Source organism: Ursus americanus, chromosome X, assembly GCF_024610735.1.
Source record: "Ursus americanus isolate L20-20 chromosome X, mUrsAme1.1.p, whole genome shotgun sequence".
Classification (NCBI taxonomy): Eukaryota; Metazoa; Chordata; class Mammalia; order Carnivora; family Ursidae; genus Ursus; species Ursus americanus.
The window spans coordinates 45,662,148-45,674,850 of NC_142164.1; the positions used below are offsets into that span (position 1 = coordinate 45,662,148).

Here is a 12,703-nt window from a genome sequence, read left to right on the forward strand (position 1 = left end):
ATGCCCTCACATAACTCCACCCAATCTCATTCAGAGAATAAATGCTCTAGAGCATCCCAGAAGATGACAAGGAAGACGGTGGTAACTGACCGTGAGATGGCACAGAACCCAAAGGGCATGTCAGTTTCTTGGCTCAATGTAGCATTGTCAACTACCAGCACATGGAGATGTGCTTTATGGAGAGTACATTCTCTTCCCCCCACCCCATTATAGACTAGTGGACCAGACGGAGTGGCATCTGGAAGCAGTACATGATGAATGCTACACCCCTTAAGATCGCGCAGAGCCAGATCTTAAAGATAGTCACAGGGAAGACAGTGTGGGGGCATGCCACCAACAACTTCAAAGCCCTTCAGTACTTCCACCCCAAGTCCCTCACCCACAACACCTCCCAAATCCCTCTCCTCCCCAACCTGAAGGCAGACTGCTTGAAGAATGCCACCATGTCTCTGAAGCATTTCACCAAGAAGCTTCTGAACTGGGACATGCAGATTGGGAAAACTGGACATTCCTCTGTGGAAGATGCTCAGGCCACCGTGGAGCTGCACAAGTTGGTTGAAGTGGAGTGGGAATAGCACCTGGACCACAATCTCCCAAAGACTAGCAGCAGTGGGGACGCTGGTGATGTGGGGAGGCAGCATTGCACCCAGGAGAAACAGGGCTGTGGACCAGTGGACAGCTCTACCAACGCCACCTCTTTGCAAGCTTGAGGTGTGAGGGAGAGAAAGGTTCCACCCTAGACTTAATATCCACTGAAATTTCACCTCAGGTGTTGTTTTCTGTGTCTGATTAAGTATCCCATGGAAGGAGTAAGCCTCTATGTCAGACTCAGCCCTATACTGTTTACCTCTTAAATGCTGCTAAACACAGATCCCAGGGTGCTTTGCTCCAGTCAGGCCTTTTGACTTTCAAGGGGAAGGGCATACTGGGAAATGCAGTTTCTCAAACTGCCTTATCCCTAGGGTGGCCCCATGTCTCATTTTAAGCCTTTTGTTCTCAAGTAATTAGCAGCACCCTTTCACTCTCAAAAGTACCCTGGTTTGTTGATCACACTCTGTATCACAGACTCTGCTTTTGGCTCAGAGTCTCCACCTAGTCTGTTTTGGGATATCACCTATTCTTCCCACCTTGACTTACAGAAGAACCACCCCTGGTAAGGTTCAGTTCTCCTTCAGGTTACAAGGCAGTAGAGGTAAGAGAGCATGACTTGGAAATCAACTTGTCTGATTAAGGAAAGCAGTCTCTTTCCTAAAGTAATAGAGGATTTATGTAATTTACATCCTACTTGGTAGGTTAAAAAAGAATTTAAAGTGTTTTCATGGTTTTTGGTCTAAACCAAACCTCTAAAAACTCAAATTATTCCCTTGATAAATTTTTATAATGGAAAATAAAATAAAATAAAACTCCAATGTAAAAGGTAATTAAATTGGGCCAAAGAAAATGAGCCAAATGCACAGGTGAGTCTGAAAATCTTTTAGGACTAGCTAATTTATATGTTAATACCCTTTGCAATTTTAAGATTTGAATTTTATTCTGCTTTACACTTGAAGCAGTGTTTTTTATTTCAATCAGGACCCTTTGGGTATATAATTTATTACTGGATTTAGAAGAAAATGTAAAACTCTTGCAGAGTCTGGCTAGCACCAGCTGAATTTTGTATCTTTCTTTTTAGACCCCAGAGTTGCTTACTTGAGTTATAGGCTAGATTGCCTTTGGTAAGATAGTGTAGTCGGCAAAGTTAGTTTTTGGACCCCTCCTCCAGCTTCCTTACTGTCTCTCCAACTTTCTCTTTATTGGCCTTCCTCCTTCCCTCCTTTCCCCCATCCTTTCCTTTTGCATCTGGTACTGTCTGTTCTCTTGCTTCCTTCCCTTTAAAATCTGCTCTGAGGAGTCACTCTAATATCAATCATTTATGACTTAGTAGGGATTTAAATCAACTTTCTTCCCTTTCATACAGAGCATCCCTCTAAGCTTATCTCCAGTTATGGAATTAAAGACTTTGTCTCTTATTAAAGAGATTTCCCCATCCAGCTTGTGGGGAAGGTAGATTTTTGGCCACCAGACCTTAGGCATTTCAGAAACTGATAGAGGGTTGTACCACTCCAAATACTTAACAGTGGCTAGCACACCTAGTAACAGTTTTAGGAGAATTTGCTAATTGGGTAAGTGGTTATCTTTGGCTGTTAGGCCTTTTCTTTGGCTTTTCAATGTGTCCAGATTGATACTGTGGGGCTTGGGCACACTGTGGATCCTGATATTACATTGGAGTTTGATAATGAAGAAGGTTGCAATATTTGGGAAGATTGAATCTTGAAGGATAATTCAATGAGCAGTCACAGGACAGAATCAGAAAGTTAAACAGACATATATGAATCTTCCAGAATTGAAAACTGTCGAAATTGCTGGAAGATTAGATCATATTAGTCATTTGCTGTAAACCTGCTCCAGCTGTACCTTCAAAGAACAGTTTATTTCCTGACTGTCAGTCAACTGTGGCCTGATTAGAGGGAGCAGGATCTGAGGAGGTCAGAGTCTGGGCTCTGGAGTCATTTTTGATGAGATTTTCTTTTGCCTAAAACACAGCAGGAAAAGCAAATGCAAGGTGGAGAAGAGATTTACATGTTTTTTCTTTATTGCTCACATGAAGCTTATATTTCCATTTAAAATCTTTTCACGGAAAGCTCTTGGAAAAATTGACCCCTGAAGCAAGCATTATTTAGAGTTTGGGACGTGGCTTTCTGGCAAGGTGTAGGTTTGAATGTGATTAGCAGACAAGCCCTGTGCTGGGCCTCTTCGCTTCTGCTGGCTGGCGTTCATCCATGCACCACCCAGCCTTCTCTGTTTCTGCTACTGCTAGAAATGTCCCTGCTACCATTCATTCTCCAGTAAATTCCCAAACTTCCTTAATTGTCATCTCAGAGTGGCCCACCTTCTATGCATACAAATCAATCATTGTAATTTTCCTTGAGAAATCCTGGGAGGAGGAAATGGTGGTTGAACTGGATGAGAATATTTCTGCTCTAATCACCAAGCCTATCTTATTGATATAAAGACAATTTCTACCAGCTTTGGGGGAGGAAATGAGAAGGGAAAAAAAGGGTACTTTGCTCTCCCCTTGGCAGAGGTAATTGCCTTAACTGCTACACAACTTTTCATTCTCAACCTCTTACACTCCCATTCCTAAGAAACCCCTGAGTTGCTCTCCTTTTTGGCCTCATATTGTTTTTCAATAGGTTAAGGTTAAAACTGTTAATAAGCTAGGGCTTTTGCTCTAGAGCTGTCAAGCTAGCCTTTTTCAAGTCTGTAAAATTTGTTTAGCAATTGAAAGAGATATGAAATCTCATATATTCATGTAAGTAGCTCTTCCTTTCATGTTTTTGCCTAGCTATAACTGGAGATACTTTTAAACTACAAGCTTTTCATTATGTAGAAAATATAATTATTGAGGAGAAGGGCAAGATGCTTCTAGTGACCTGTCTAAGGAATTCATTTAACTAATGACAGTTTCTCTCAAATGAGAGCAAGAATTGTACTGATAATGAACAATATGAGGGCAGGACAATAAAATCAGGAAAAATTTAGGGATAACATCATTGCCTTAATAAGTAGTTTTCTGCTGTGAAAGCTTGTAAGCACTTTATTTAAGGTTTATTTGGAAAAATAAAAACCATTGCTTTCTAGGCTCAGTAAAGCAAAATGATAACGGTGAACAACCTTAAAGATCTTTCAGTAAGAAAAAGGCTTGCTGGAATGTCTAAGAATTTTGCAGCACCATTTGAAATAAAATTTCATTTACTATGGTTCAAAATCTCATTCTAGTGAGCTTCAAAGAAGTATCCAAGTGACTAATACAACTTTCTTTAACCAGCACCCTTAATTAACCAAACCTTTTTCTAAATTATATTTTTGCAGAAAATACACCTTGTATCAAAAGATAACCATGTTCTAGTCTATTAAAAATAGCATTTCTAGTACATTGTGGGTTCACTATGGGTTAAACACAATCTCTTAAGTCTTTTACAGCTACATTGCTAGTCTGGGCTGATGCCATTGATGGTTGGAAAGATGACTCTGAGACCGAGCAATATCTTCAATCTTCAAATATTAAATTTTGTTCACTAATGTAACTTACTATACTCTACTCACTAAGGCAGGAAATTGGACTCATAGGATTTCCAGCCATAAATTTTGAAAAATAATAAGGTTGCAGGTTAACCCCCAGGTACCCAGACAAAAAACAGCCACAGTATTCTATTCTCAGAACCAGTGAAAAAAGAACTGGGCATGATGATGTGTTATTGCATTGAAAGTAGCCAAAAATGATTGCCCATGGTTTGGAAATGGTTTTCTTTTATAGCAAATTTGTGGTACTAGAAACTGATCTAGAGTGTTTATTGTTACTCACTATTTGCAGCCACCCAGACCAGTGGGTGATCTTAACATGGTAAGTGCTTTAAGATATTTTTGTCTGAATAGAAGAATGAGCTATATGTTTTTACATACATATCATATACGTATCCTATATGTTTTTAAGATATTAAACCTATTTTTGTTGCCAATTGTTCCTGATAATTTATTTCCTTTTTGTTTTGTACTCCTACTCCTTGAATCAATTGAACTTATTGCTTCAGGGGAAGACAGCTATGACCTGGAACAAATGTATCATTGCTCATCCCTGAGTTTCAGACTGCAATTTTTCAGTGCATTGTGAAATAATAGTTTCAAAAGCCAGGATTTGATGAGGGTAAAGATTCCCTTTACATACCAAGAGAAAAACGTGGTGGTGTGACAATAGTAGTTCTCCATCAGCAATTGTGTAGAGAGGATGGGAGATACTAACATAAGGGAAGTTTCTGCCATTCAGGAAACCAAAACCATTTTGGTGCTTGGAGGAGCTTGGAGATATATTTGGGAAGGGATGTACTTACTCTTAAGAAGCTGATCCCACGCTCTGGGCCACAGAATGGGCTGGTATTGCTTTTCCTGTGCATAAGTATTGGAGGAGATTGTATGGCGCCCTGTGTCAATACAAAGTAGCCATAGTTGAGTAGAAATGGCACCATGGCATGATAAAGCAAAGAGGTCTGGAGATAGTGTACCTGAAGTGCTGTAAAACAGATTTTAAGTTCTCCTGTGCCCTGGTGGGACATACAAGAGTAAAGAAAGTATAGGTGGCTCAGAAGCCTGGAGTTAGAAGAAGTGGATGCTGAGTGCAGGAATCTTACCATCAGAGTAATGGCAATGTTCATGGTCATTAGCAGTAGCTCCCAACGTGATCCTTCAAAAGCCAGGTGGCCAAGAGACACTATGCAGCAAGACACACAATGATCAGGTATCGTTAGAGGCAAACTCAGCAGAAGTCAGAAAGGAACCAGAGGCCAACATGCAATACACAGGTTCCTTCTCCAGTGCAATGAGGTTATATAAGCTTTCCTCTGCACCCCAATACCATCTTGAGGAAGGAGAAGAGAAGATATTTTGAGAAAATAGAGGAAGCCCTAATAGGAAGTTTGAACTTTAAATTGATTGAATATTAACCTGACAGATACTGGGAGAATTAGGGCTCTAAAGCAAGATGAAGTCAGATCGTAGAATATTAGGTTGATTTTTTTTTGTCTGAGTCATTGTGTAAATTTGTACTTCCTCTAACACATGCATTCTCTAATTCTTTATTGACTAAGGCAAGACTCACCTGCCTTTCCAATTCAGCACTAAGCCTTACCTTCTATTTATTTTCCGAGTCTTCTTTATATTTATTTTTTCCAGCTCTATTGAGGTATAACTGGCAAATAAAAAATATATATACATTTAAGGTGTGCAATGTAATGATTTAATATATGTATACATTGTTAAAATATTACCACAAACTAACACATCCATCACCTCACATAATTACTTTTTCATGTGAAAACACTTAAGATCTACTTTCTTAGTAAATTTCAGGTGTATAATACCATATTATTAACCATGCTGTGTATATACACTCATCATGCTATATATTAGATATCTAGAACTTACTAATCTTATAACTGAAATTTTTACCCTTTAACCAAGATCTCCCATTTACCACATTCCCCTTAGTCCTTGGCAACCACCATTCTTCTGTATGCTTCTGTGAGATCAAAAGTCTTCCTTTTTATATAGTTACTCTGGGGAAAGTATGAAGGGGAATGAAATGACAAGAAGTTCTTTATTAAAATGCAGATTCCTCTGGAAGTAGTTACACCTTAAAATTGTACCAATTAATACTAAATTATTAGTTAACAAAATTGTTGTCCATTAACACCTCAGGAGAGGTTTGGGGGGATAATAAAGATTAGGCAGTTTAGGACTGTGGTTAAGAAGGAATTAAGAAGTGGGGCGCTTGTGTGGCTCAGTCGATTAAGCATACGCCTTTGCTCAGGTCCTGATCCCACGGTCCTGGGATCTAGCCCACCTAGCTCCCTGCTCAGTGGGGAGTCTGCTTCTCCCTCTGCCTCTCCCTCTACTCATGCTCTCTTCTGCACTTTCTCTCTCAAGTAAACAAAATCTTTTAAAAAAGAAAGAATTAAGAAGAAGGTATAGTTTTCTTTATGTATCTAAGGTTGCTTGGATAGTATTTATCACTTGGTACTTGATACACAGGAGAGGACTTGTTATCAAGGCAATACTATGAGTTAGTTAAGAGCACAGGCTTTGGAGTGAGACAAGCCTGGGTTCAAATACTAGCTGTGTCATATTGAACAAGTGACCTAACCCATTTTAGCTGCAGTTTTCTCATCTGTAAAATGGGGGAAATATTATGTATGGCAAAGTTTTGTTGCAAGGAATAAGTGCAATTTGAAAACTTCCAAGAATAATATCTGAAATGCAATAGTTGTTCCAGAAGTGTTTGTTCCCTATCCTTTGTCAAACTGTGTTGGACATCTTCCCTTTGCCTCTCTATCCTTTTCTATCTTACTCTACTTTCTGGAAGACTGACTTGTAAAGATTCTATCACTGGATTTCCTTGTTCTCTGGCTTCCTGGTGGGTTAGAGAAATGGAGGGCACTAGTAGGAGATCAGAAGGAGGAACGTGAAATTGGGGTATTTATTCCTTTAGCTTCCATCCTGCAGGATGTCATGGGCTGATTAGGTTCCTCAAGGAAGGTCACAACTCCAGTCAGGAAGCCCTCTCCATGGAAACCTTTCTCTTTCCTTCTGTTGCTCTTTCAGGCCTGAGGTGATAACCCCCCTCTAATCTCTCCCAATACTTTGTTATCTCTTTCTGTGGCTTACCACACCTTTGTAAATAGTCCCTTTTTTAAACTCTTCTCAAGTTATTTAGTTTGAACATGGCTGCTTGTTTCTTGCTGAGACCCTGATTGGTACATTCTCTTGCCATTTCTAAAGGTCTATGACAAATAGAAGGAAGACACATGCACTCAGTCTGTCTATGAAGGCCTGAATTAGCTGCCCCAGTCCTTTCTTTGAGATGCTGAGCTCCGATGAGGGGGCAGTTTGGTCTAGTGAAAAGAACACAAAGCAAAGGGTCAGAAGACTTAGAGCTTTGCTCTGGTTCTGGTGTTAACTCTCTGAGCTTGGGCAAGTGATATGGCTCCTCTGTAGGTCTCAATTCTTCTGTAAAACGAAGAGAATGAATCAGATGACTTCTATGGTAACCTCTGGTGCTTACTCCACAGCGACTGAAGATTTACCTGGTAGAGCTGTAGTAGACATTCTTTTTTTTTTTAAGATTTTTTTTATTTATTAGAGAGAGAGAGAGCAAGCACAAGTGGGGGGAGGGGTAGTGGCAGGCTCCCCACTGAGCAGGAAGCCCAACAGGGGTTGATCCTAGGATCCTGGAAAGGACACTGACGCATCTCCCAATCTTCCTTAAGAAAGAAAAGAAGAAAAACAAATAAACAAAACAAAACTAAAATTAAAAAAAAAACAAAATGAGAAGAAGAAGGAGGGGGTAGGAGGGGAGAAAGGAGAAAGAACAAACTTTTACAAATGGTAAGTGAAGCTTTTAAGCCTTCTAATCAATCTCCTTGCCCTCAGATTGGCAGATTAGGACTCTTGACATCTGAATGATTTATTATGACTTAAAGTCCATACTTACAGCACTTCAGCTTGATTTCTTCACAACAGGAGGCAGTGGAAGGAGACAGACAATAGGCAGGAAACAAGACCAGTCACTGCAGAAATGGGAACTTAAATGGTGATTCTTCTATGCGGTCTTGGCAGACATCAGAATTTTTTGTTGTTGCTATAGTTGTTTGGTTTGGACAGTTTGTGATAGCAGGGAGAGTAGAGAGGGAGCGGAATATTTACACACACCTAGACAAAAAGAACAATCAGGGCATGTGGAGAGGCATATAATAGCAAGGAGTGGTTTGGAGAAAGCAGTGAGACTGTGCATTGAGATCTATTATGTTCTAGCCCACTGTGTTGTGGGCTTTATATATGTTATAGCACTAAATCACCACAATAGCTATGTAGGGTAGAGAGTATGATAATTTTAAAGAAGAGGAAACAGGCTCAGAGAGGCTAAGAAACTTGCCCAAGTTCACTCAGGTTTATTAGTAAAGGGAAAAACCAGCAGCATTTGAACCTAGGTTTAGCTGGTTTCAAAGTCTATACTTTTCAGAAACTGCTAAAAAATAATATCATGAATTATATCTCGTGATTTCAGGGCATACAGATAGTTTAAAACAATTCATTCATGCACTCATTCAATAAATATTTATTGTGTATCTACTATGTTCTAAGCAATGTTCTATATACTGGGATACAGTGGTGAACAAGTTAGATGAAATCCCTGCTCTTACCTCCTAGGAACCTACCTCCTAGTGAGGGAGACAGATAATTAACAAGTATGCAAGTGGCAAAATATAATTTTCTGGTAGCCATGAGTGTTTTGAAGAAAATAAAAAAGCGAGAAACTGATTGGGAGGTGGTCATAGGTGGTTTCTCTGAGAAAGTGACATTGAAGCTGACTCTAGAATGACTCAGGAACTTGCCTGCAAAGACCAGATAAAAAGGAAATTTCAGACAGAGGTACAGCAAGGAATAGAAGGGGAGCCAGTTTAACTGGAGAGGGAGAGAAAGAGAGAAGGTGATATAGATAACTGCAGATCATAATGAAGAGTTTGGCTTTTATTCTAAGAATAAAATGGTGAGCCACTAGGATCCTCAACTACTTTCTCCACCCAGGTCTTAATGGAAGGATTTCCTGAGAATAAACTTGATGATTTAGGATTCCAAATGTAAATCTTAGCTACCTCTCAGAGAGAATTAATCAATATCCTTCATGACAAAAACACTTATTAAATACCAATTTGTACATGCCACAAGGTTCCAGTTCAGTAGTTGCCACCTCGTGTGTGTGTGTGTGTGTGTGTGTGTGTGTGTGTAGAGTGTGGAGGTAAGTGTGGTATGCGTGACTATAAGATCTGGAAGGTCAAGGAGGTGGGTGGGAATACCCACAGACCTCAGCAGTCCTCAGTGCATTTCCTCTCCAGCTTAAGGAACCATAACCACTTTTCCCTGGTGCTTGTGGGTATTTCTTGGTCTACCTGCCTGAGTCCTTCCTGAATGAAATGCAGTTTCCAATGAAAATGAAATGAAGATGTTTGCATGGCTTTGAATCTTGCATTGGCAATTCCAGTGAATGCACAGGATGTATTTACATGATGCTGGAAGCGTTTACATGGTCCTCGAATTACATAGCTTGTGGAGAGGAGATTGTTTATTCAAACGAAGATTGAGAGGGCTGATTTGATTTCTTAATTCAACCCAAGACTATGTGATGGTAGGATATGTAAATGATTTGCTCAGTGATGGAAGATTTCATCTTTCTATTAAAAAAAATAAAAGGAAATAAGGAGGTTGTACCTAGACACAGTGAGAGGGCTTCTGCTATGGTAATTATTGATTGAGGTGCTGGTTACATGAATGTGTTCAATTTGTGAAAATTCAGTGAGCTGTACACTTATGATTTGTGGTCTTTTATGTATATGTTATACCTCAATAAAATTCTACAAAATGTAAACTAAATGAAATGTAACTCTGAAGGCATTTTCAATATAATAAATCCAGAATAATTAATAAGCACTGGAGTAGGAGTTTAGAGACTTAGATTCAGTATAAGCTCTTCTTCTAACTCACATGAATGAGTAATAATAATGAGGAGGTTTGAGGTAGCCCAATAAATGACATCTTTTTTCTTCCTCCAGTTCTGAAGTGAGAGAGACAAAGAAGTAAAGCAGGTAGAGATCAAAGAGCTTTCTATGGAAGAGCTAGAGATAGTGATTTAGATAGGTTTACCAAGTGGGCTTCCTAATTCTGAACTTCAGAATTAGGCAGAGATACCCGCCTAGAACCAAGAAATTCTAGAAAACTGTAGGTCTTACCCAGAAAGGAGATTTTATGGCAGCAAATAGAACAGAGCTCATTCCCTCTAAAAGCAGATAGATCTCTACTGGCTACACATGGCCTGTTTCTGCTCCCAAATCTACCAATCAGAATTCCCTCCTCCTGAGAAGGAAAAAATGAGAGGCTGAAGAGAGGTCAACAGTGTTACACTAATTGGTATTTTGCCACTTGGGAACATGAAGCCAAAAGAAAGCATATCCCTAGCCTTCCTTAACTAGCAACAAAAACAACTTCTGCCATGATGATGATAGTAAGTGCCATTTATTGAGCACTTACTATGGTGAGGCACAAGGCAAAGTATTTACCCATGTGCATTTTTACATGTATTATCTAATTGCACTCTCATAGTAATAGGTATCATTATTACCTCCATTTTATATATGGAGTAACCTACATGAGGTCATATAGCTATGAAATGGTAGAGCCTGGATTCAAACATAGACTCCAAAAGCCATACCCTTAGACATAGCATTAGCAGAAGGAAAGGAAGAGACTAGCATTGGGCAGCCACATTTTAAGTCAGTACCACTTACTAGTTGTGTATTCTTGGGTAAGTAACTAAATTACACATAGTTTTCACATCAGTAAAGTGAAGATGTTCTTTCCCTTCTCTGGGACTCAATGTCCTTACCTGTGAAATGTATAGAATTAGATTAGCACAGTAGTTCTCAAAGTGTGATTTCTGGACTAGGATTATCAACTTCATTAGGAAACTTGTTCAAAATGATGATTGTGCTGAATCTGAAACTCTAGTATGGAGGCCAGAAATTTGTGTTTCAGTGAGTCTTCCAGGTGATTCTGATACACGCCAGAATTTAAGATCTGCTGATCTAGATGATCTCAAAATTTTCTTCTAGTTCTGCCATTCTGACCTCTAGCATCAATGTTACTTGTTACCTTTTCATCTTGTTAGGTGTCCACCCACTAGAGGAGACACTGCTTTACCCTCAAGAAGCTCCCACTGTCAGACTGGTATTGGTCGTGTTGGGGAAGGGGCATAGAGATGCCTTGAGGAATGCCCTTTTCGATGGGGCAAACATGCTATTTTAGTGTCTTGGGAAGGACTGGAGGTAGGGCTTTAGTTAGGTCTGCCTCTTTACCTCAGACTGTGCTAGTGGCAGGTGAGGGGATAGAGATTAAAGCCAAGCCCTTAGCCTGAAGTGGGAGTTGGTATGGGCTGCAGCAGCTGCCAGGGGTGGCTGGGCTAGAGATATGGCCCGAGTTTCAGACTCCTACAGAATTAGACTGTGGGACACGGTTAGGAGACCATGTTTTTAGCATTTCTCCTAACTTTCCTGGCCTTCTTTCTGCCTTTGCTCTCCAGCCTCCCCCCCAGACACTAGGTGGCCTAGGCAATCTGACCTAGGGCATTCTGACTTCTTATATCAGTGAGGCAGGATTTGTCAGAACAGGGCCAAGACCTCAGAAGAAACAGCAGGTAATTTGGAATAGTTAAAGGTCACCTTTTAACTAAAAACATGCCTTTGTATTATATGGCAGTGGATAAAGTCCTCATTAACACCTCAACACCGCTAAGGGATAATATTTGGTAATTATGTGAAAAGGCTTTGACAAGCTATAGAAATAGAGGGCATTATTATTATGAAGAGTACTGAATTGGACTCTTGGGCAAACCATAGGTTTCCAATAAAGCCAATACAGGGGTTTAGAAATGTCTACATAGTGTGCTTCGAGGGGTGTCATTTAACATCTTAGCACAGATTTATTTGTCAGATAAGTAGCTGTTACCTTGGCAATTCAAGCAATGCCCTGACAGCATGGGACATGGGATAGGAAAATTTTGCCTGGATGCTGAGGGTGAGGGCAGGACTCCTGGGGGGAATTTCAGGGATTAAGTGATATACCATGCACAAAGTACCTGGCATGGAAAAAGTACTTAATAAAATAAATTAAGGTAGGAATGTTTGGAAAAGTTGGGAGCATGGGGTGCTGGCTAGGGAGTACAGTTTAGGGGAAGGCGGGGACACTGAGCAAGTGGTGTCCTGGGGAATGTTGGAAAGGAAGGGAAATGAGAAAAGGGTACAAAGTGGTGGAGGAAACAAGTCAATTTTGCTGACTTGTTGAGGACTGTAAGGGCTATTCAAAAGCCCTTGGAATCCTCAGGCTGAAAGGCCTAGGAAGGCAATTAAAAAAGGACGAGTTTGTTTTGCAGTTGAGAGGGTTATTTTAAATCTTTTGAATTTTACTCTAAGCCACCTTTGAAATGTCTATGCCACACAGGTCAGTAACCTGTTGGCATGAGAAATTACTTTCTTTTCTCTGGAACCTCCTGACAGAGTAATAA

The 12,703-nt window shown here is 40.0% G+C and overlaps 1 pseudogene; it reads left to right on the forward strand.

The window, feature by feature from the left end:
- Nucleotides 1-710, forward strand: LOC123797332 (interferon-stimulated 20 kDa exonuclease-like 2 pseudogene; annotated as a pseudogene).
- Nucleotides 711-12,703: the final 11,993 nt, after the last annotated feature.